This window comes from Mesoplodon mirus, assembly GCF_964341445.2.
Source record: "Mesoplodon mirus genome assembly, chromosome: 6".
Taxonomy (NCBI): domain Eukaryota; kingdom Metazoa; phylum Chordata; class Mammalia; order Artiodactyla; family Ziphiidae; genus Mesoplodon; species Mesoplodon mirus.
In genome coordinates, this window is record NC_138982.1 from 26987289 (window position 1) to 27013809 (window position 26521).

Here is a 26521-nt window from a genome sequence, read left to right on the forward strand (position 1 = left end):
TGTAGTTTTGTAGTATAGTCTGAAGTCAGGGAGTCTGATTCCTCCAGCTCCATTTTTCTTTCTCAAGATTGCTTTGGCTATTTGGTGTCTTTTGTGTCTCAATACAAATTTTAAGATTTTTTGTTCTAGTTCTGCAAAAACTGCCATTGGTAGTAATTTGATAGGGATTGCGTTGATTCTGTAGATTGCTTTGGGTAGTATAGCCATTTTCATGTTGTTGATTCTTCCAATCCAAGAACATGGTATATCTCTCCATGTGTTTGTGTCATCTTTGATTTCTTTCATCAGTGTCTTATAGTTTTCTGAGTACAGGTTTTTTACCTCTTTAGGTAAGTTTATATCTACGTATTTTATTCTTTTTGTTGCAGTGGTGAATGGTATTGTCTCCTTAATTTCTGTTTCTGATCTTTCATTGTTAGTGTATAGGAGTGCCAGAGAATTCTGTGCATTAATTTTGTATCCTGCAACTACCAAATTCATTGATTAGCTCAAGTAGTTTTCTGGTGGCATGCTTAGGATTCTCTATGTATAGTATCTGTCATCTGCAAACAGTGACACTTTTACTTCTTCTTTTCCAATTTGTATTCCTTTTATTTATTTATTTTTCTCTGATTACCATGGCTAGGACTTCCAAAACTATGTCGAATAATAGTGATGAGAGTGAACGTCCTTGTCTTGTTCCTGATCTTAGAGGAGATGCTTTCAGTTTTCCACCATTGAGAATGATGTTTGCTGTGGGTTTGTCATATATGGTCTTTATTATGTTGAAGTAGGTTCCCTCTATGCCCACTTTCTGGAGAGTTTTTTTAAATCATAAATGGGTGCTGAATTTTGTCAAAAGGCTTTTCTGCATCTATTGAGATGATTGTATGCTTTTTATTCTTCAATTTGTTAATATGGTGTATCACACTGATTGATTTGCATATATGGAAGAACCGTTGCATTCCTGGATAAATCCCACTTGATCATGGTGTATGATCCTTTTAACGTGTTGTTGGATTCTGTTAGCTAGTATTTTGTTAAGGATTTTGCATCTATATTCATCAGTGATATTGGTCTGTAATTTTCTTTTTTTGTAGTATCTTTGTCTGGTTTTGGTATCAGGGTGATGGTGGCCTTGTAGAAGTCTGGGAGTGTTCCTTCCTCTGCAATTTTTTGGAAGAGTTTGAGAAGGATGGGTGTTAGCTCTTCTCTAAATGTTTGGTAGAATTCACCTGTGAAACCATCTGGTACTGGACTTTTGTTTGTTGGAAGATTTTTAATCACAGTTTCAATTTCATTACTTGTGATTGGTCTGTTCATATTTTCTATTTCTTCCTGATTTAGTCTTGGAACATTATACCTTTCTAAGAATTTGTCCATTTCTTCCAGGTTGTCCATTTTATTGGCATACAGTTGCTTATAGTAGTCTCTTTTGATGCTTTGTTTTTCTTCCGTGTCCATTGTAACTTCTCCTTTTTCATTTCTAATTTTATTGATTTGAGTCCTCACCCTCTTTTTCTTGATCAGTCTGGCTAATGCTTTATCAATTTTGTTTATCTTCTCAAAGAACCACCTTTTGCTTTATTGATCTTTCTTATTGTTTTCTTTGTTTCTATTTCATTTATTTCTGCTCTGATCTTTATGATTTCTTTCCTTCTACTACTTTGGGTTTTGTTTGTTCTTCTTTCTCTAGTTCCTTTAGTTGTAAGCTTAGATTGTTTATTTGAGATTTTTCTTGTTTCTTGAGGTAAGATTGTATCCCTATGAACATCCCTCTCAGAACTGATTTTGCTGCATCCCATAGGTTTTGCATCATCGTGTTTTCATTGTCATTTGTCTCCAGGTATTTTCTGATTTCCTCTTTAATTTCTTCAGTGATCTCTTGGTTATTTAGTAATGTTTTGCTTAGCCTTCGTGTGTTGCTGTTTTTTACGTTTTTTCCCCTGTAATCGATTTCTTAATGTTTTGGTCAGAAAAGATGCTTGATATGATTTCAGTTTTCTTAAATTTACCAAAGCTTGATTTGTGAGCCAAGATGTGATCTGTCCTGGAGAATGTTCCATATGCAGTTGAGAAGAAAGTGTAATCTGCTGTTTTCCGTTGGAATGTCCTATAAATATCAATTAAGTCTATCTGGTCTACTGTGTCATTTAAAGCTTGTGTTTCCTTATTAATTTTCTGTCTGGATGATCTGTCCATTCGTGTAAGTTAGGTGGTAAGGTCCCCCACTATTATTGTGTTACTCTCGTTTTCCTCTTTTATAGCTGTTAGCATTTGCCTTATGTATTGAGGTCTCCTGTGTTGGGTGCATATATATTTATTATTGTTATATCTTCTTCTTGGGTTGATTCCTTGATCATTATGTAGTGTCCTACCTTGTCTCTTGTAACATTCTTTATTTTAAAGTCCATTTTGTCTGATATGACTATCGCTACTCCAGCCTTCTTTTGATTTCCATTTGCATGGAATATCTTTTTTCCATCCCCTCAGTTTCAGTCTGTATGTGTCTCTAGGTCTGAAGTGGGTCTCTTGTAGACAGCATATATGTGGTTCTTGTTTTTGTATCCAGTGAGCCCCTGTCTTTTTGTTGCAGCCTTTAATCCATTCACTTTTGAGGTAATTACTGATATGTATGTTCCTATTACCGTTAATTGTTTTGGGTTTGTTTTTGTAGGTCCTTTTCTTCTCTTGTGTTTCCCACTTAGAGAAGTTCCTTTAGCATTTGTTGTAGAGCTGGTTTGGTGGTGCTGAATTTTCTTAGCTTTTGCTTGTCTGTAAAGCTTTTGATTTCTCCATCGATTCTGAATGAGATCCTTGCTGGGTATGGTATTCTTGATTGCAGGTTCTTCCCTTTCATCCCTTTAAATATATCGTGCCACTCCCTTCTGGCTCATAGAGTTTCTGCTGAGAAATCAGCTGTTAACCTTATGGGAGTTCCCTTGTATGTTATTTGTCTTTTTTCCATTGTTGCTTTTAATAATTTTTTTTTGTCTTTAATTTTTGTCAGTTTGATTACTGTGTGCCTCTGTGTGTTTTGCCTTGGGTTTATCCTGCCTTGGACTCCCTGCACTTCTGGACTTGGGTTGCTCTTCCTTTCCCATGTTAGGGAAGCTTTCAACTGTAATCTCTTCAGATATTTTCTTGGGTCCTTTCTCTCTCTCTTCTCCTTCTGGGACCCCTATAATGCAAATGTTGGTGCGTTTAATGTTGTCCCAGTGGTCTCTTAAGCTGTTTACATTTTTTTCATTCTTTTTTCTTTATTCTGTTGTGTGGCAGTGACTTCCACCATTCTGTCTTCCAGGTCACCTATCTGTTCTTCTGCCTCAGTTATTCTGCTATTGATTCCTTCTATTGTATTTCAATTCAGTTACTGTATTGTTCATCTCTGTTTGTTTGTTCTCTAATTCTTCTAGGTCTTTGTTAAACATTTCTTGCATCTTCTCGATCTTTGACTCCATTCTTTTTCGAGGTCCTGGATCATCTTCACTATCATTCTTCTGAATTATTTTTCTGAAATGTTGCATATCTCCAGTTCATTTAGTTGTTTTTCTGGGGTTTTATCTTGTTCCTTCATCCAGTACATAGTCCTCTGCCTTTTCATTTTGTCTGTCTGTCTGTGAATGTGATCTTCTTTCCACAGGCTGCAGGATTTTAGTTCTTCTTGCTTCTGCTGTCTGCCCTCTGGTGGATGAGGCTATCTAAGAGACTTTTGCAAGCTTCCTGATGGATGGGACTGGTGGTGGGTAGAGCTGAGTGTTTCTCTGGTGGGCAGAACTCAGTAAAACTTTAATCTGCTTGTCTGCTGATGTGTAGGGCTGAGTTCCCTCCCTTTTGGTTGTTTGGCCTGAGGCAACCCAGCACTGGAGGCTACAGGCTCTTTGATGGGTCTAATTGTGGACTCCAGGAAGGCTCATGCCGAGTACTTCCCAGAATTTCCACTGCCAGTGTCCCTGTCCCTGTGTTGAGGCACAGCCACCTCCTGCCTCTGCAGGATACCCTCCTACACTAGCAGGCAGGCCTGGCTCAGTCTCCCATGGTGTCATTGCTCCTTCCCTGTGGGTCCTGACATGCACACTACTTTGTGTATGCCCTCCATGAGTGGAGCCTGTGGAGGCTCCTGCTAGCCTTCAAAGTCTGATTCTCTGGGAATTCCTCCTCCCGTGGCCAGACCCCAGGTTGGGAAGCCCCATGTGGGGCTCAGAACCTTCACTGCAGTGGGTGGACTTCTGTGGTATAATGTTCTCCAGTTTGTGAGTCACCCACCCAGCAGTCATGGGACCCGATTTTATTGTGATCATGCCCCTCCCACCATCCCATTGCAGCTTCTCCTTTGTCTTTGGACGTGGGGTATCTTTTTTGGTGAGTTCCAGGGTCTTCCTGTCGATGATTGTTCAGCAGTGAGTGGTGATTCAGGTGCTCTCGCATGAGGGAGTCATCACATGTCCTTCTATCAAGAAAAGAAAGAATGCTTATGGAACTACTTGTAGACCAAATTCTTGGTGCCAGTTTAGATATAGATATCCTAAAAAGAGTAACATATAAGTTGAGATTAGCAAGGAGAAAGAGGGGTGTGTGTGTGCACGTGTGTGTGTATGTGTACATGCGTGCATTTGTGGTGAGAGCCAGGTGTTATAGATGGAAGAGCTTATGAGAAGGCTGGGAAGAAGGAAGGGAGGGAGGGCAAGGAGAGCTGGAGGGAGGGAATGGAAGGGAAGGAGAAGAGAGGAGAGGAGAAAGAATTGGGGAATTGAAGTTTGGCTGCAGATTGGAGTTTGTGACTGAAGGTTCTTGTCAGCTCATCATCATGTTTGATATCATCTCTTCTTTATTCCTGATACCTCACATTATTATTTATTCTCTGAAGGTTTATGGATGGCACACTTAGGTACAACTGAGTCTGAAATAGTTTCATTTTGCCACCTTGTCATGACATGGTACATGTCATGTAACATGTACCATGTTGTATCTGTCAGATTTTGACATTGAATAAGGGATTTATTATTGAGTTGGATCTTATATAAATGTGGGAGCTGGTGGGACAAGCTCTGCAGCCTGTTGTCTCTGCATCTGGTACTTGGCTGGAAGTCTCTGTGGTTCATATCTACAATCAGGAAGGAAGACTAGATGTGAGTAACAGCAAGGACAAATGAAAGCCCATGAAGGTGAATTAGAACCCATGTCTGTCTCTCACCACCTTCATTCTTAACAAAGTGGGTGACCTGCAGGAAAGCAGGCTTCCAGATCTGCAGGAAAAGCTGGTGTCTGTCATCAAGGAGCTGCACACGCATCTGGCTCAGGACCTGGAGAAGCTGAAGGAGGAGAACCAGTCGAGCTGGAGGAGCTGCAGATGTTTGTGCTTCCCTGTGCCAGCCAGGTAGGTCAGAGGTCAGTGACAGTGTGTGTGAGCTGCCACAGTACCTGGGGCTCTACACTGGCCTTCAAAGTGTGATGGCTGCTACTTCATTTCTGCCTTCCAAATCTTGTGTGAATTTCTTTAGTGGCCAATGCTAACCTGGAATCACATAGAGAAGGGAATTCTGGGAAGCATTATTTTAGCTCCACTAAGTTGATACTGTACAAGAGTACTACACATCATTTAAAAAAAACTTAAGTACAATGACATACAACATCATATTCGTTTTGGTGATTCGACATTTGTGTATATTATGAGATGATCATCACAGTAAGGCTAGTTACCGTCTGTAACCATTTAAAGTTATTATAATATTTTTGACTGTATTCTGTATTCTGTATATTATATCCCCATGACTTATTTATTTTATAGCTTCAAGTTTGTGCCTCTTAATCTCCTTCACTGATATCATTCATCCCCCCACCTTCCTCCTCTCTGGCAATCACCAGTTTATTCTCTGTATCTATGAATCTGGGTTTTGTTTTATTTGTTCATTTGTTTTGTTTCTTTATATTCCACATATAAGTGAGATCGTATGGTATTTGTCTTTGTCTGACTTACTTACCTTAGGATAACACCCTCTAGGTCCATCTATGTTGTCACAATAGCAAGATTTCATTCTTTTATATGGCTGAATAATATTCCTGTGTGTGTGTGTATGTTTGTGTATGCCACGTCTTCTTTATCCATTCATCTGTTGATGGGCACTTAAGTTGCTTCTGTATCTTGGCTATTGTACGTAATGCTGCAACAAATATAGGGGTGTGTATACCTTTTCAAATTAATGTTTTTGTTTTCTTTGGGTACTCAGAAATGGAATTACTGGATCATAGGGTAGTTCTATTTTTAATTTTTCAGGAACCTCTATACTGTTTTCCATAGTGGCTGCCCCAATTTACATTCCTACCAACAATGAACAAGAATTACTTTTTCTCCACATCCTCACCAACACTTGTTATTTTTTGTCTTTTTAATAATGGCCATTCTGATAGGTGTGAGGTGATAACTCATTGTGGTTTTTACTGCATTTCCCTAATGATTAGTGAAGTTGAACATTTTTTTTTTTTATGTGCCTGTTGGGCATCTGTATGTCTTCTTTGGAAAAATGTTCAGGTCCTCTGCTCATTTCTTATTAAAATTGTTTTTTAAGTATTAAATTGTATCAGTTCTTTATATAAAGATATATAGAGATATAAAGATTGTGGATATTAACCCCTTATCAAATATATAATTTGCAGATATCTTCTCCCATTCAGTGCGTTGCCTTTTCATTTTGTTATTTATTTCCTTTGCTGTACAAAGCTTTCAAGTTGATGTAGTTCATTTGTTTATTTTTCCTTCTGTTGACCTTCCTGAGGAGACAAATCCAAAACGATATCACTAATAATGATGTCTTTGAGCTTACTGCCTATGTTTTCTTCTAGGAGTTTTAGGGTTTCCCATCATATTAAAGTCTTTAGTCCATTTTGAGTTTATTTCTGTATATGGTGTGAGACAGTGGTCCAGATTCACTCTTTTGCATGTAATTGTCCAGTTTTCCCAATATCATTTATTTAGGAGACTGTCTTATCTCCGTGGTATAGACCATAAGTGCCTGGGTTTATTTCTAGGTTCTCTATTCTGTTCCATTGATCTGTGTGTTTGTTTTTGTGCCAGACCATACTGTTTTGATTACTATGGCTCTGTAGTATAGCTTGAATTCAGGGATCATGATGCTTTCAGTTTTGTTTTTCTTTCTCAAGATTACTTTGGCCATTAGGTGTCTTTTGTGGTTCCTTAAAAATTTTAGGATTATTTGTTCCAGTTCTGCAAAAAATAGTGTTAGTATTTTGATAGTGATTGCATTAAATATATAGATTGCCTTGGGTAGTAAGGGCATTTTAACAATATTCATTCTTCCAATCCATGAGCATGATATATCTTTCCATTTATTTGTGTTATCTTTCATTTCTTTCATCAATGCCTTTGTTTTCAGAGTACAAGTCTTTCACCTCCTTGGCTAAATTTGTTCCTAGGAATTTTATTCTTTCTGATATAACTGAAAATGGAATGTTTTCTTAATTTCTCTTTCTGATAGATTGTTATTAGTGTATAGAAATGCAACAGATTTCTGTATGTTAATTTTATATCCTGCAACTTTACTGAATTCATTTATTAGTTAGAACAGTTTTTTGTTGGAGTCTTTAGGATTTTATATATGTAGTATCACGTAATCTGCAAATAGTGACAGTTTTACTTCCTCCTTTCCAATTTGAATGCCTTTTATTTATTTTTCCTGCCTGATTGCTCTGGCCAGGACTTCCAATACTATGTTGAATAAAAGTGGTGACAGTGGGCGTCCTTGTCTTTTTCCCGATCTTAGAGAAGAGGTTTCAGCTTTTTACCATTGAGTATGATGTTAGCTGTGGGTATGTCATATATGGCCTTTATTATGTTGAAGTATGTTCCTTCTGTACCCACTTTGTTGAAAGTTTTTATCATAAATGGTTGTTGAATTTTGTCAAGTGTTTTTTTCCTGCATCTATTGAGATGATCATATGATTTTTATCCTTGATTTTGTTAATGTGTTGTATCATGTTGATTGATCTCTGGATGTTGCACTATCCTTGTATCCCTGGAATAAATTCCACTTGATTGTGGTGTGTGATTTTTTTTAATGTATTGTTGAATTTGGTTTGCTAATAATTTGTTGAGGATATTTGCATCTATGTTCATCAAGGATATTGATCTTTAATTTTCTTTTCTTGTAGTAGCTTTGCCTTGTTTTTGGTTTTAGGGTAACGCTAGCCTTGTAGAATCAGTCTGGGAGCATTACTTCCTCTTCATTTTTGGGGACTAGTTTGAGAATGATAGGTATTAAATGTTCTTTAAATGTTTGGTCAAATACAACTGTGAGGCCATCTGGTTCTGGACTTCTGTTTTTTGGGAGTTTTTTGACTACTGGGTTCAACTTCGCTACCAGTAATCAGTGTATTGAGATTTTCTATTTCTTCTTGATTCAGTCTTTTAAAAAATTTTATTGTATATTGGAGTATAGTCGATTAACAATGTTGTGTTAGTTTCAGAGGTACAGCAAAGTGTTTCAGTTATGCATATACATATATCCATTCTTTTTCAAATTATTTTCCCATTTAGGTTATTATAGGATTCAGTCTTGATTGTATGTTTCTAGGAATTTGTCCATTTCTTCTAGGTTGTCCAGTTTATTGGGCAGTCATTCCTAGTAACCTCTTATAATCCTTTGTATTTCTTTGGTGTCAGCTGTAACTTCTTTTTCATTTCTGTTTTTGTCTATTTGGGCCCTTTCTTTTTTTTTTTTTCTTGATGAGTCTGGCTAAAGATTTGTCAATTTTGTTTATCTTTTGAAAGACCCAGTTCTTTTTTTTTTAATTGAAGTATAGTTGATTTACAATGTTGTGCCAATCTCTGCTGTATAGCAAAGTGACTCAGTTATACACATATATACGTTCTTTTTTTATATTCATTTTCATTATAGTTTATCACAGGATATTGAATATAGTTCTCTGTGCAATACATTAGGACCTTGTTGCTTATCCATTCTAAATATAATTATTTGCATCCACCACCCCCAAACTCCTAGTCGATCCCTCTCCCTCACCCCTCTCCCTTGGGAACCACAAGTCTGCTCTCTACTTTTATGAGTCTGTTTCTGTGTTGTAGATAGGTTCATTTGTGTCATATTTTAGATTCCACATATAAGAGATATCATATGGTATTTGTTGACAGACCCAGTTCTTGGTTTCATTGATCTTTTCTGTTGTCTTAGTCTGTGTTTCATTTATTTCCACTCTGATCTTATTGTTTCCTTCCTTTTGCTAATTTGGGGCTTTGTTTGTTCTTCTTTTTCTAGTTTCTTTAGGTGTAAGTTTAGATTGTTTATTTGTGATTTTTCTTGTTTCTTGAGGTAGGCCTGTATCACTAAAAACTTCCCTCTTAGAACTGCTTTTTCTGTGTTCCATATATTTTGGTATGTTTTGTTTCCATTTTCACTTGTCTTATGGTATATTTTGAGTTCCTCTTTGATTTCTTTGTTGACCCATTGATTATTCAGTAGCATGTTGTTTAGTCTCCATGCATTTGTGTTTTTTCCAGTTTTCTTTTTGTAGTTGATTTCTAGTTTCATACCATTGTGGTTTGAAAAGATGCTTGATATGATTTCAATCTTCTTAAATTTACTTGAGGCTTGTTTTGCAGTCTAACACATGCTCTATCCTGGATAATGTTCCATGTGCACTTGAAAAGAATGTGTATTCTGCTGCTTGGGATGGGATGTTCTATCTATCAATATTAAGACTATCTGGTCTGATGTATTCTTTAAGACCAGTGTTTCCTTATTGATTTTCTGTCTGGCTGATCTATCCTGTGGTATAAGTGGCATATTAAAGTCCCCTACAATTATTCTGTTACTGTCAATTTTTCTTTATATGTCTGTTAATGTTTGCTTTATATATTTAGGTGCTCCTATTTTGCCTGCATAAATATTTAGAAGTGCTATGGCCTCTTGTTGGATTGATCCCCTTATTATTATATAATGGCCTTCTTTGTCTCGTTACAGCCTTTGTTTTAAAGTCTGTTTTGTCTGCTATAAGTATTGCTACCCTAGCTTTCTTCTTGTTTCCATTTTCATGTAATACCTTTCCCCGTCTCTTCACTTTCAGTCTGCTGAGAGGTGGTGTACAATATCCAGCTCCCTTGACCTTAGCTGGAAGAAATCTGAGGCGTGTAATTTTATACAATTTTCCAGTATTTTCCTGTAGAATTAAACTCCAGTTACCCACAGTTTTAACTTACCTGATACACGCCGTTTATTGACTGCTTTCCCTTCTGTAATCTTTTTCCCTTTTCCTATACAGGTGTTTCTTGCACTTTAAAAATAAACTACTTTGACATGAATCTTTGTATCAGAATCTGCAGAAATTTCTGCAGGAAACTGAACTAAGAAGAATGGGAAACATATGGAATTGAGATGAAGAAAGCAGAGCATAGGGTAATAAAAAGAGAGAAAGAGCTAGTAGGAGAAGTTGGATGAGAAAAGGGGACTGGATGAATGGGAAATAAATAAGGTGGAGAAACTACTGAGATCTTAGGGACAAATAGAAAGTTGTTAACATAACCTGAAAATAAAACCATTGGAGAGCTTCTTACACAAACCACATCTGTTTACTTCACATAAATCAGGTCTGTGATTTAACTGTACCACCCCTATGTTGGTTGGGGGTCAGAAGACATACTAATCAGTTGCAATCTTTAAAGGCCTCCAGTCCATTTTGAAGCAAAACTTAATGGTTCAGGAGACCTTTTATAAGAAAAGTCTAATTTCACAAACATATCAGTTACATAATCCTCTTGGGTCTGACTTCTTCCCCTCTTTCCATTTGCCTATCGAGAGTTAAGAAGGTATTTTTTTGTTTGTCACTTTGTAGTACATTTTTCCCTTTTGGATTTTGAAAAAGTCAAACTGAGAGCCACATTTGTTATTCTCAGTACTTGTAATAGAACTTGGCATTTTCCAAAGTGGAATAAAAATTTAGGCTGAATATGCTGATAGGAAATTTCTTGTTGAATTTCTTTATTGAATGGCTCAGGAAATAATTAGTGAACATTTAAAGCATAATTTAGTGAATAAACGTTTAGTTTCATACAATAACCTCTCCTGCCAGAGGGCTCTCCTGGGGATGTATCTGAGTTTCTTTTAGCTTCCACTCCTCAAACAGTGAACCCCTGACTGTTTCCTCACCTGACACTATTTCTTCTGATTTGTTTGTTCTCTTATTTCCTTACTGGTTTGGAGATGCCTCCTGTAGAAGGTATTGTATCATTGTAGTAATGTATTAAAGAGAGAACACATATCTAGAATATTTCAGAAGACATTTCAGTGTCACCAGTGCCAATAAACTTTTGCATCTTCTTGGGAAACAGTGGTGCTGTTTATCCAGCAATGACTTTTCAGAGAACCTTTGTAGATACTTTTCCTGTTTATTTTTTGGGAGCTGACCTAAGCAGGTTGAAACGTTTCTATTGTTTTGATAACAATAATATGTAGAAGAATGGCAGGCTTTAGGAACAGTGTTTTGTTACTGCTCGGAACCATAGAACCACCTTACCCTCAGATTACTGTTGTTTACAATCATGGATTAACAAAAGGAATGCAAACTTAACTATTTGTGAAATAAACAATAGCCAACATTCTATTAGCTAATGAGATCATTTAAGCTGCTAGGGTACAACCTATTTTAAAATTGGATTAAAATAGTGGGCATTGAATAGAGACTAAGTTATAGCTTTGTTCCAAATCTTATGATAATTTCCTTTACCTTGTGGCACCAGTGACTTCTCTAGCAGGTGCAGCTGAAAATTTAATATCAATAGACTGAGGCATTATTTTCACCTTCATGATATTTTTACCAGCTATACTCATGTGTACTTTATATTTTTTATTATAGACAAGGTGCTGTATAAAATATAAATTGTAGCTCATCATTTCTTTTTTTATTTTATTAAAACAATTATTTCAATTTTACTGAGATATTGACATATAGCACTGTATAAGTTTAAGATGTGCAATATAATGACTTGTCTTACACATATTTCAAAATGATTACCACAGTAAGTTGGTAGTTCATCATTTCTTAAGTCAAATGCATTTAAAAAAAGATTTTGAAAATCTTTTATTTAATTCAATTTTTATTTTATACTGGTATAGTTGATTTACAATGTTGTGTTAGTTTCAGGTGTACAGTATATTCAGTTATACATACATATATCCATTCTTTTTCAGGTTCTTTTCCCATATAGGTTATTACAGAATACTGAGCAGAGTTCCCTGTGCTATACAGTAGGTCTTATTGATTATGTTTTTTTTTTTTTTTTTTCAGTACGCGGGCCTCTCACTGTTGTGGCCTCTCCTGTTGCAGAACACAGGCTCCGGACGCGCAGGCTCAGCGGCCATGGCTCATGGGCCCAGCCGCTCCACGGCATGTGGGATCTTCCCAGACCAGGGCACGAACCCATGTCGCCTGCATCGGCAGGCGGACTCCCAACCACTACGCCACCGGGGAAGCCCTGATTATGTATTTTATATGTAGTAGTGTGTATATGTCAATCCCAAACTCCTAATTTATCTCTCCCTCCCACCTTTCCCCTTTGGTAACCATAAGTGTGTTTTCAAAGTCTGAGTCTGTTTCTGTTTTGTAATAAGTTCATTTGTATCATCTTTTTACATTCCACATATAGGCATGTCATATTCACTGCCATAAATAGCTTTGTTTTCTAATTCATATTAAAATGGATGCATAAATATGAAAAGATAATTTGGTTTCTGAATCACCTAAATTCATTTCATAAGGCATACTTGAGGAATATTGTTGTAGGAGAAATGCTTTCAGTGATTCTCTTTTTAAGCTATGAAGCAAAGCTTATGGAATTGATGATCATGGTGACCATCTGTGTCTAAATCCCTCTAAAGAACAGATTTTCTTCATATCAGATATCATCTGACCACAATGGAATGAGAGTAGAAACCAGTAACAAAAGAAAAACTGGAAAATTTACAAATATGTGGAAATTAAATTACACTCTTGGATAGATAGTGGGTTGAAGAGGAAATAAAAGGGAGAATAGAAAATATTTTGAGATGAATGAAAGCAAAACCATAACATACCAAAAGCTATGGGATGCAGCAAACTTGGATGGACCTGGAAATTATCATACTAAGTGAAGTAAGTCAGACAGAGAAAGACAAATGTCATATGATAACACTTACATGCAGAATCTAAAAACATGATACAAATGAACTTATTTACAAAACAGAAACACTCACAGACTTAGAGAATGAATTTCTGGTTACCGGGGGGAAGGGTGGGTGGGAGAGATATATTGGGAGCTTGGGATTGACGTACACACTGCTATATTTAAAATAGATAACCAACAAGGACTTACTGGATAACTCAAGGAACTTGGTTCAATATTCTGTAACAACCTAAATGGGAAAATAATTTGAAAAAGACTGGATGCTTGTATGGGTATAACTAAAACACTTTGCTATACACCTGTAACTAACACATCATTGTTAATCAACTATACTTTGATATACAATAAAAAATTTTTTAAAACCCCAAACTTATTGGAAACAGCAAAAGCCATACTAAGAGGGAAGTTCATAGCAATAGATGCCTACATTAAAAAAGGAAAAAAAATCTCAAACAACCTAATATTATACCTTAAACAACTAGAAAAGGAAGAATAAACTAAGTCCAAAGTTAGCAGAAGGAAGGAAATCATAAATATTAGAGCAGAAAAAATGAAATAGAGAATTAAAAACAATAGTAAAAAATCAACAGAAGTGATAGTTTTTTTTAAGAAAGGTAAACAAAATTGATAAACCATTAGCTAGACTAAGAAACAAGGAGAGAAGACTCAAATAATAAAATCAGAAAAAAGAGGAGACATTACAACTGATATTGCAGAAATACAAAGATCATAAGATACTACTATGAACAATTTTATGCCAACAAATTAGATAACCTAGAAGATATAAATTCCTAGAAAGATACAACCTACGAAGACTGAATCATGAAGAAATAGAAAATCTAAAAAGACCTATAACTAGTAAGGAGATTGAATCAGTAATCAAAAACTTCCCCACAAAGTAAAGCCCAGGGCTGGATGGCTTCATGGGTAAATTATACCAAACATTTAAGAATTAACACCAGTTCTTCTTAAACTCTTCCAAAAATTTGAAGAGAGAGAAGGCTCTTAAGCCCATTCTATGAGGGTAGCACTACCTGGATACTAAGTTAGATAAAGACACTATGTAAAAGAAAACTACAAGCCAATATCCCTAATGAACGGAGTTGTAAAAATCCTCAACAAAATACTAGCAAACTGGATTCAACTGCATATTTAAAAAATCATATATTAATACCATAACCAAGTGGGATTGATCCTTGGGATGCAAGGATGGTTCAACATAATCAAATCAAGTACTATGATGTACCAACTTAACAGAATGAAAGATAAAAACTAAATGATAATTTCAGTAGATAGGAAGATCATCCTAACTTCACTAATCATCAGGGAAATGCAAATCAAAACCATAATGAGGTATCATCTCATACTTGTGAGGATTGATATTATATTGAAACAAACAAACAACAGAAGATACAAAGTTCTGGTGTGGATGTGGAGAAATTGGAAGCCTTATATACTGTTGGGATTATAAAATGGTACAGATGCAGTGGAAAAAAGTATGACGTTTTCTCAAAAAAAAACCTAAATAGGGCTTCCCTGGTGGTGCAGTGGTTGAGAGTCCGCCTGCCGATGCAGGGGACGCGGGTTCGTGCCCCGGTCCGGGAGGATCCCACATGCCGTGGAGCTGCTAGGCCCGTGAGCCATGGCCGCTGGGCCTGTGCGTCTGGAGCCTGTGCTGTGCAACGGGAGAGGCCACAACAGTGAGAGGCCCACGTACCACAAAAAAAAAAAACAAAAACAAAAACAAAAAAGCCTAAATAGAAATGCCATATGATCCAGCAATCCCACATCTGGGTATATATTCAAAAGAATTGAAATCAGGATCTTGAAAAGATATCTTCAATCTCATTTTCATTGCTACATTGTTTATAATAGCCAAGTTGTGGTAACAAATGAAACATCTATTGACGAATGAATAAAGAAACTGTGGTACATACATTTAATGGCATATTACTCAGCCCTAAAAAAGAAGAAAATGTTGCCATATATGACAACATGGGTGAACCTGGAGGATATTATGGTAAGTAAAATTAGCCAGCCATAGAAGGACACATACTGCATGAATCCATTTGCATGAGGTATCTAAAATAGTGAAACCCATAGAAGCAGAGAGTAGAGAGATGTTGGCAGTGGCAAGGGGAGGGGGATCTGGGGAGCTGTTCAATGTATATAAAGCTTCAGTTGTGCAAAATAAGTAAGTTCTAGGAATCTTCTGTATAACATAGTGCCTATATTTAACAATACTGTACTGTGCACTTAAAATTTGCTAAGAGAATAGATCTCATAAATGTTATTACCACAGTAAAATAAAAATAATTATCAGTGATTTTTAAAAAACAATAGATTTTCTTGAACAGAGAGCTGAACAGTGTTTTTACTGGCACCCAGTCTAAGCCTAACCCTGTACTCTTGACTTCAGTGTCAGAAAGTGGCTTCTGTCCAGCTCTGTAGCTCCTGTTACAGATAATGTGACACACAGTTAAAGAGAAGGGGTAGGAAGAGCAGCATTCATTCTTCCATTCATCCGACAGACTTTTATTGAGAATCCACTCCATTTTAGACACTAAGAATAAAAAATTAATGAAACATTGTCTCTGTCACTGATGGGGTGTACAATTCAACAGGGGGAAGCAGACACATAAATGAGTGCAAAACAATTTTATGGAATCTAAAAGTGAAAGTAGGAATCAGTACTCGGTGGAGCCGAGGGGAGAGAGGGGACGGTTCTCCCTGGGAAACAGAGGTGGGGAAAGTTTTCAGAGAGGTAGTGACACTTGAGTTTAGAACTGAAAGATGAGAAGTCATTTTCAGGAAGGCTTGGAGGGGAAATTTCAAAGAGTCAATGCTAGCAAGTATGAAAAAAGCCTGGAGTCTTTGGTGCAACTTTTAGTTTCCCTAAGGGCTGAACTACTGGATACCAAGTGTCAGGGGAGTGAAGTGAGACAGGAGGCTGGAGACACAGGAGGAGCTACCCTAAGAGGATCCTTATAGATTATGCTGAGGGATATGGACTTTTCTATAGACAAAATCCATTGCAGAATTTGAAGCAAGGGGGTATTAGAATCAGATGTGCATTTTAGAAATATCATTTCCTGTATGGAAGAAATCTATTTGGAGTCAGTGTGTAAACATGTTGGATGTGGTTTGCCACATGTATGATCTTGAGATATAACTTGAGATATAACATTGCTGCACGTATGGGGCTTACACTTACTGTTAGGCTGTATAGTCACATTTTGACAATTTCTCAGCTTTTATTTGTTTAATGGGTTTCAGTGTAGAGTTGATTGTTTTTGGAGATCTAAATGATAGAATCGTGGTGGGTTCTAAGGAGTTCCACACAGATGGTTGACGAATGCAAGGACTGATTTCCTGTGAGCCACACTCCTCTAGAGATGGATGACAACCTAAAGGAAAAACGCCTGTTAGTGTTGAATGGTAGCAAGGAGAATAAATCTGGATAACTCTGTCAAGGCATTGAGTGTGATGAAAATGGTTCCTTTTTACCTAGTCTCTCCTGGTATTTCTATTCTGGGGCCCAGGGTTCAGGCGATAATAAGCTCCTTCTCTGTTTAGACTATCCAGAGCTTGTCTACACTCATGGCTTTTCTGGTGAAATAGGAGAATGCCAAGAGTGATGTGAACTGATGTGGGGTGAGGGGGGGGCAGATTTCCTTCCTAGTTATTTTAGTAATTGTTTGCTCTTTGGTATTTTCTTAAAATTATGCCCTGAGTGTCTAGAAGTATATGCCTTTCCTCTCATCTCTTACACATAGGTTGTTTATGGATTGACTAAATATGGTTTTATTTTTTTCCCATAAATATTAGACTCACATTCTAGTGCCTGGTTTGATAAATAATCCTGGGTAACAAAGGCAAACACACAAATCTAAGCCAGGTTGCAAAGGAAAGTGAGATAAAACAAAACACAACATGCAAAGAAATTAAATAAAAATTGTCTGGGTTGGGCCTCCCTGGTGGCGCAGTGGTTGAGAGTCCGCCTGCCGATGCAGGGGATGCGGGTTCGTGCCCCGGTCTGGGAGGATCCCATATGCCGCGGAGCGGCTGGGCCCGTGAGCCGTGGCCGCTGGGCCTGCGCGTCCGGAGCCTGTGCTCCGCAACGGGAGAGGCCACAACAGTGAGAGGCCCGCATACCGCAAAAAGAAAAAAAAAAAAAAAAAAAAAAAAAAAAAAATTGTCTGGGTTAATCAGTAAAGTTATATCTCAAGCAGTATTTGGAAGGGCAAGATTCAGTCTTATAAAGTTAAAATCTTTCTTTTTTTTGTTAGGCTCATTTAAATATATAAATGACAAAGCTAATGGTAGTGTATATATTCTTCTTATAAAAAATTTTAACATAGATAAATCACAATCTCCCCCCTTATAACACTGCTCAAAATTCAGCCCCCATTTCAAAAGTAACCACAAGTAACAATCTGATGTGTGTCATTTTTATGGTTTTCATTGTCTCCAAAAACCAAACCATATCAGATCAATTCAAACACCAACCAACCAGTTAATAAACAAACAAAAAAAAAACAATTCCAGTTTTCACACCTTTCTCTTACCTCTCAGTTCAGTCCTCCAGAGTCATGTAGGAGAAAGAGTTTAGTTACCAGTTTCAATTAAAAGAGCAGGTTTGGGGACACATTTTCTATGTGTAATTTGATGAAGGAAGCATGGACACCCTGGTGGTGGTTAACATCTGAGAGCTGGAACAGAGAACACATGCCGTCATTTTGGTGTTTTTCTGGATCGTTCTTAATTCTAGGTGCACAACCAAAGGCTAAAAGATTCTGCGATCCTTGGCATCATAATGGCATGTTGTCTTTTCTTTGATTCAGATATGCCCATGTGATTTCTCTTCAATAAATATGTTTCTGAGTTCCTACTATGTCTGAGGCATGACTCTCATCCTTGAGGAGCTTATAGCTGGGAATGGGTCCCCCTAGTAACACTTTTTAAATACGTTTTATTGAGATATAATTCACGTACCATACAGTTCATCCTTTTTTTTTTTTTTTTTTTTTTTTTTTTTGCGGTATGTGGGCCTCTCACTGTTGTGGCCTCTCCCGTTGCGGAGCACAGGCTCCGGATGCACAGGCCCAGCGGCCATGGCTCACGGGCCCAGCCGCTCCGCGGCATGTGGGATCCTCCCAGACCGGGGCACGAACCCGTCTCCCCTGCATCGGCAGGCGGACTCTCAACCACTGCGCCACCAGGGAGGCCCAGTTCATCCTTTTTAAAGTGACAGTTCAGTGGTTTTCAGTATATTCACAGAGCTGGGCAGCCATCACCACAATCAATTTTAGAATATTTTCATCATTAAAGAGAAACTCTATTCATTAGCAGTCACTCCCCATCTCTCTCCTCAACTCCCCGGCCCTATGAAACCACCCATATACTTGCAGTCTCAGTGGATTTGTTTATTCTAAACATGTCATATAAACAAAACCATACAATATGTAGTGCTCTGTGCCTGGTTTCTTTCCCTTAGCATAGTGTTTCAAGGTTCATCCATCCTGTAGCATCAGTACTTCATTCCTTTTACTGCCAAATAATATTCCATTGTATGGATATACCATATTTTATTTATCCATTCATCAGCTGATAGACATTTGGGCTGCTTCCACATTTTGACTATTATGAATAATGCTGCTATGAACATTCTTATAAAATATTTTGGTAGACATATGTTTTCATTTTACTTCAGTGTATACCTAGGAGTAGAATTCCTGGGTCATATGATAATTATATTTAATCTTTTGAGAAGCTGCCAGACTGCAATGCTTCTCAAACTTTAATATGCAAAAACTCACTTTGGGATCTTACTAAAATGAAGATCTGATTCCATATGTTTGGGGTGGGGCTCAAGAATCTGCAGTCCAACAAGCTCCCTGGTCCGGAGTTTATACTTGGTGTATCAAGGACCTGGTGTGTGCATATTTTATGGTTGAATTAGACTTTTTTTTCATAAAAGCATTTTATTCCTGCATGTCTATTTTTATATTCTTTAAGTATACATAATTAATAATTTCTAGTTATTCAAAAGTCCATTTATTTATAAAGTCGTTATTTTGGTGTTATGTCTTATAACTTGTATCTTTAAAATGGCCACTAAAATCCTATTTTCTAAATACAATGGTTATGAAGCAAAAAAGAAGAATGTATCCCCAAATGACTGTCAAATGCATGTTCCAATAGAGATCCTTAAAATTGGCTCTTTTAATGATCAAACTCTCCCTACTCTGCCTTCCTCCTCTCAGCTTTTTATTTATGCACTTTCCTCATCCTGCATACACCCAGCTAGATTGTAAGCTCCTTGGGGCCAGGGCCAGTGTCTTACTCATTTTTGCCAACTTCCACTCCCCCCATCATCTGTAACCTAGTTCCCTGCATCTTATTTCCCACAGAGTAGAGCTGATTTCAAAAGAGTCTATTCATGGAATACCTGGGAAGTTTATCAGCCTTGTTCCTAATTCTAGTTACACATATCCTCTTAAACTCTGAACCTTCTAATCTCCATTAAAAGTATTATTTTAAAAAGCTCGTATTCTTTCAGTGAAAAGAAACATATAACCTTTTCACTTCTGCAGAGAGTTTCATAAAATCTCAACTCATCTACAACATATAAATCATTTTTAAATACCCTAATTCAACACCGTTTCATGTAGCCCTTCATCCCTTCTTCACAATCAAAATATTAATTTTATATTTGTACTTTCTAAATGTATATATTCTAACCTTGTTACAAATATAATTTAAAGCAGATATATTGTAAATGTAATATTTGCTCCTGGGAATACAAACCTTGAAGAAACACGCAAAGGATCAAGTACTCGCAGCATATCCAAATAAACAAGAGGAGAGCATTCCACAGGCAAAATAATGAACAGAGAGCTACATCAAGTGTCCGTAAGGACAGACATGCAAGAGAAATCAGTGCCTCTCTACGACTGATCAAGCAAGAAAAGTTCCCTAATGGTGTTTGGTGTTTGCTCCAGGAATCAGTAGAAAGACCCAATGACAAGAAATGACTGAAATCTGATTTAATGGAAAAGGTGGTTATCAAGTTTTAGAACAGAAAGAGACCTCAGATATTTACAAGTTCAAGCCCCTACTTTAACTATGACAAAACGAATGTCCAAGCTTTGTATTGGTTGACTTAGACTTTAAGAATTATTACCAATTCTTCAGAATGAGGAATAAAATTTAGATAGGGTCAAAGAAAATACAAATGAATTTCTGGTCTCCTGAGCATTCTCAAAGAAAACTAAATAATTCTCAGTGGCTGGTGCCCTTCCTTGCACGGTGCGTTCAGGGTGAGAGAGGTGGTGATTTATGGGTCCCTGGGTTCAACAGGGCCCCAGTCTAGGATCTATGACTGTGGCACCTTGTGTAACCAGTGGACTGGCCTATGGGATTTCAGAATCAGTAAAGAATAGGCAGTTTGGAACTGGGTTATTGAGTCAAAATTGGGAGCAATATGAAAAGTATGAGTCAGGATGGAGAGTCAATATCTACCTTGGCCAAGAGCAGGAGAAAGGAAGGCAAGATCTGGAGGACTTTCCTGAGCCCAAACCTGCAGGAAGTGACTTTCTTTTATATTTTCCATGACCTCAAAATGGGACAAGCCCTGAGAACTTGAAGTCCAGGAACTGACAGAGAATATGTTTTATTGTTCTTTGTGCCTCTTCTAGATAAAGAGGAAATAGAACATTTCACATTCTCCCCAGAGAATACTGTCCTTAACACCAAAGGATAGGTAGCTTACAATACTGGGTAAGAACAGAGTCAAAATGTCTTGAGTTTGAATCTAGACCACTTCCTATTCATGGGTCACTGAACAAGTTATTTACCTCTTGGAATTTCTGTCCTCATCTGCAAAATGAGGGAAATAATAGTACTAACCCCATGGAGTTGAGATGAGGATTCAAGAAAGTGGTACATATAAAGTGCTTAACATAATTCTTGGAACTTTGTAAGTAGTAGCATTAATTATAATCACCAGTCATTGAGTAGGGGGGCTTAACAACTCATGATTTCTATTTACAGTTGCCTGTGTTCACTTAACAGCCTCTGTTCATAATGCCAGGCACCACTCTAGGCACCGTGGGTATAATTATAAACACAAGAAATTACTTGTCTAAAATTGCTCCCAGTTTCGTGGTGGAAATAGAAACACATACAAAAAATTTTAATGTGATATAAGTAGTCGTGTTCTAAGATATGAACTAAGAGTGTGGGGCACTGCAGTACTTTCTTTTCTGCTAAATTTTTCGGTTGGTCAAAGGGAGTGTATAAAGTGGGAACTTGCTTCCATGAGAAAAATCTATAAGTTTCAGACTTCTTTGGACAGAAATGTAATTGAGTTAAAGAATGCCTCTTTCTAAAGAAGATGTGATACATATATACAATGGAATATTACTCAGCCATAAAAAGAATGAAATAATGCCATTTGCAGCAATATGGATGGACCTAGAGATTATCATACTAAGTGAAGTGAGTCAGACATAGGAAGACAAATATCATATAATATCACTTATATGTGGAAGCTTAAAAAATGAACTTATTTATAAAACAGAAAGGAACTTATTTATAAAACAGAAACAGACTCACAGACAGAAAAGAAATTTATGGTTACCAATGGGGAAAGGGGGGTTAGGGAAGATAGATTAGGTGTTTGGGATTAATAGATACAAAGTACTATGTATAAAGTAGATGAACAACAAGGTCCTACTGTACAGCACAAGGAACTACGTTCAGTACCTTGTAATAACCTATAGTGGAAAAGAATATGAAAAAATATATATAACTGAGAATATATGTGTGTGTGTATATGTGTATATATATATATATATATATATATATATGTATGTATGTATATATAATTGAATCTCTTTGCTGTACACCAGAAACTAACATTGTAAATCAACGATACTTCAATAAAAATATATTTTTTTCAATTCAGAAGGGGAGGGGAAAGGTCCTGGAATAGATTCAAAACCGTATGGAAACAAGAGTTAATGTACTGAAGGAACATTATTATAAAGAAATAATAATGGAAATGTTATAAATGAAAGAAAGAGATTCCTCAACAATTGATCTTCATTTTCCATAGTTTCTATCAATTTTTGTCCATATATATCAAGTGCTTCATTTCATCCTTATGAGTTTTAAGTGAATTAATTCATGTAAAAGAGTTGATAAATAATACTTGGTTCTTAGCAAACACTCAATAAATATTTTATTATTACCACTAGTAGATGTAATATAATTTTAACCTCTGCATCTTTCTTGAAAATCTCTACTCATTTGGCTTCCTTAATAACAAATCCTCCTGTACCTCCTTCAACCCCTGTGACCAATTCTTTTCCAGTTTCCTTTAGGAATCCCACCCTGTGCTCATGAATGTTGTTTGTTCCTAGGGGTCTGTCTTTGGCCTGCCTCTCTTATCACTGCAAGTACTACATACAACTTTCTCCTGTCACTTTAATCATAAGCTGTACTCTGATGAAATAAAAATCTGTAACTTTAGCCCTGATTTTCCTTCAAGCTTTCTCCTCATACATCTCCAGCTGCCTTCCCCAAACTGTTACCTGGATATTTGAACCAACATATTATTGGCTCAAAATTTTGACCCTTATCTATATCCACACCCTTGCTGTAGCTGATTTGTGGATAAAGGTATCTACTCCACACCCTTTGACTTTGGACTTGGCCATGTGCCTTCCTTTGGCCACTGGCATGTGGGTGGAAGTGATATATGCCAGTTCTGAGCTCGAGCCTTAAGAGGCTTGGTGTGTTTCTACCTGCACTTTTCCATGTCTGCTATCTTCATGAAAAAAATCCTTTAGCTAGCCTGTCAGTCCAAGGAGGATGGATGAAACCTGGAGTAGAGCCTCCCCATCCAACCCAAGACAGGTGGTGGAAAGTGGACCCTTCCATCAAAGTATAAAGCAAAGTTGCTCTGCTGAATCCAGCCTGGATTAGCCAAACCTCAGTCAATCACAAGATATACAAGTGATAATAAGTAATTACTTTTTTAAACTACTGAGTTTTGTGGTGGTTATGCATAAATAGCCAGACAATAGAAATAATGTTCTACAGCCATCTCAAATTCAGTCTGCCTGAAATTAAGCTCCTTTTCCACCATCTACCATAAACCTGTTCTTTTGTCCTGTATTTCTTATGTTGATTGGTGGCCTCATCACTCATTTTTATCACTCAGTAAGATGTCAGGATATCATTCTTGACTCTAACCTTTTCCTTACCCTCTACATTCCCTAAGTCTCCAAATTCTGTCAATTTCATTTTTCTAACTAATTCTAATACCTGTTTGCTTCATCTGCATCCTCAATGTTGCTGCTTTTCATTGGCCTAAAACTTTTTCTACTGGGCTATTGCAATGGAGCCCTAATGGGTCTCCCTGCCTCTGTTCTCACTGGCCTCTGATCCTCCACCTGGTACCCAGAGTGCTATATTGAATTAGTCATGCCACCATGCTGTTTCAAATCTTTCACTAGCCGTCATCACTGCCAAGAGAAGTCCATGTTCCTTAGCATGACTCCAGACTTCTTCTGCTTTTCATCTGCCTACCGAAGTTCATTTCACACTTCTTTCCCTTTATACTTTTCATCCATTAGTTTAAAACTATGTTAATTCCTCCAAATGTATCATGGGCCTTCCTACCCATGTGCCTTTATAAATTATATGGCCTTTGGAATGTTCTTCCATCCTTTCTCCATAAATAAACCCACCTTCATCCTTTAAAATCCATCTTAGGCATTAGCTCATCTTGGAAGCCTTGCTGGCTGCCTCAGACAGAGTCAATCATTTCTTCTATTACTTGGAAGTGTTTGTTACTAAACTTATCACTCTGAGTTATGATATCTTTGTCTCTTCTACAAAACTCTTGAGTACCGAGTGGGCATGGACGGTACCCATAATTTCTGGTTCTTAGCACAGAGCTTGATGTATAATAGAGAGTCAACATGTGTTTTCTTGGATGAATAATGTTGTGGAAATGATGTAATTTTATTTGCAGTGTCCTAGTAGAGATGGGAAAGTCTGATAGGCTGGTACAGGCAGCCCTCAACGACAGCCAGAGCCAGGAAGCTACCTGCCCTGTACTAAGAATGTGGTATGCAGTCATGGTCCTGTATCCTGAGCAGCCTCTTGGAAGCAGGGGACAGGGTATGAGGGGGTTCAGAGAGAAGGCAAGAGGCTGGGTGGTAATGGATGTGATCTCTTTCGGTTATGCCTCAATCATGAGTGTGATTGGATTCTTTGGGTGTTCATAGCCAAAGGGGGGCTGAGTTCTGTCTGCTCTACAAGGGACCTTACTGAGATGTTACTCCCAGATGGAAGAGCAGAAGAGTTGATTCTCTATGAGGAAACTGGCCAAATGGGAGACAGGAGATGGGGAAGGGAGGCGAACAGATACATTCCTCTCCCTTCTGCCTTCATGGATGGTACTTGGGGACAGTTTTCAATGCAGCTTGTTTGGAGATGTTAGGACAGCTGAGTGACCAGCTATATCTCTTTGTGGCTCGTGAAGCAGTAGCTGGCGTGGTAATGTATCACCTTCTATTTACATCCCCTCTGTCTCTGTTTCCTTTACTGTTCAGTGATTGCTTCTCTTAATAAAGTGTCAACACTTAAGCCTTGTCTCAGGCTTGCTTTCTAGGTCATTGAGGGCTTTTGCTAGGTTGCTGATAATATAGAATAATTGTGGGCAAGTGGAAATCGACTTTGAAAAAGGTCATAAACAGGAAGTAGGCCTTGGAAAGGTCTCAGGATTACACTTCCTTCTTACAGCTCAACAGAGAAGGGATTAGTTCCTTTGATGTAATATCAGTGATAACACAGTTGAGAGCTACACTGACCTCACCTCTGGACAGAGAAGGAAGTGACCCATGCATTTCCATTCCCATGTTGCCTCATTCCTTCCTTAAACAAGGCAAGAAGAAATCTGCTTTGTCTAGTCTTTGTTTTGGCCTTCCTCTTCTTACTACGGGGGGTGCAAAATGCTTTGAAAATGAAAAATTATTTTCTGATTATGAAGAAAAATATGTGTACTTGTCAAGAACTTGGAAAATTCAGAAATTTGTCAAGAAGTAAACAAAAAGCTCCTGTGGTTCCCTAACCCATAAACAACCAATTAAAGTTTTGTACTTTTCTTTCTTAATTTTTAGAAATGTGTGCATGCTTACATGTACATACAGGCTCACATGCGTAATTTCCCTTCTCCTGGAAATCTCTCTCCACTCTCCACTCCCTGAAAGTCTCTTCAGCCCTTAAGATAAACTCACTTGGAACCTCTTTTCATGAAGGCTTCTTTGATTTTCCATATCAGAGATTCTAAAACGTGTTATATTTTGCCTGATATTATAGTTATTTTTGTTTATAGGTACATATTTTCCCAACTAGATTATAAGCTTCAAGATTAGAGGACGGGGTCCATATCTGATTCATCTTTGAAATCCCACATACCTGACAAGTTTTGAATTAATATTTGATAACTGAACAAATAATACATGTATATATTATATATATAATTCAGCTGATTTTTATGTTTCAACACTTTCATCACAGTATTATTTCCTAGACATGATTACAATTTTACTGTATGCTTTTCTCATTTATGAATTATTTCATATGAATGTCTCATTTCACCAATTAGATTGTAAAGTTTCCAAAGGCAAGGACCTTTGCTTGTATTTCTTTGGGGTTCGTCATAGCATTTATCACACTGTTGAATATAGAGCAGGTATCCATCAAAGCTTTGTTGAGTTTTTCCAGTGATAGAGCCCAGCCGTCAGATGTGGCATGTTTTTTAGCCCCTAATGGGCCAAAAGCAAATCAACTCTAGGGTTGGAAAATGATTGGAATCTGTATCTGTGATGTTCCATGGCAATTGAAAGGGGCTTGTCCATGCATGTCTGAGAATGGTTATAGCTTATTCCTGGCGATCAGTCCCTCTCATTGAGAAAAAGGACCAAATGTGTTATAGACACTTAATAACTCCAGAGAAGTCAGCTTTTGAGAAAATGTAGTTCCCATTGTCTAAAGGTAGAACATTGCAATATAAAACTATTGTTTGTTGATTTCATAAGATTGAAATTCACTTATGTGAGAGAAAATACTTAACAAATTCAAAATTTGGAGAACAGAATTATCAATTACACTGACTTTATCCAAAATGAGATATGGCCCGGGAATATAATTTCTGGAGTTGGTACCACTCCCCGTTCACCTGAGTGGCGTGAGCATTTTTTAGGATATTCCCATGAGAGTTTTGAATTAACCCAGTTCCAATCACTACTTGTCCACTTGCTTCACGTGTAACCTTAG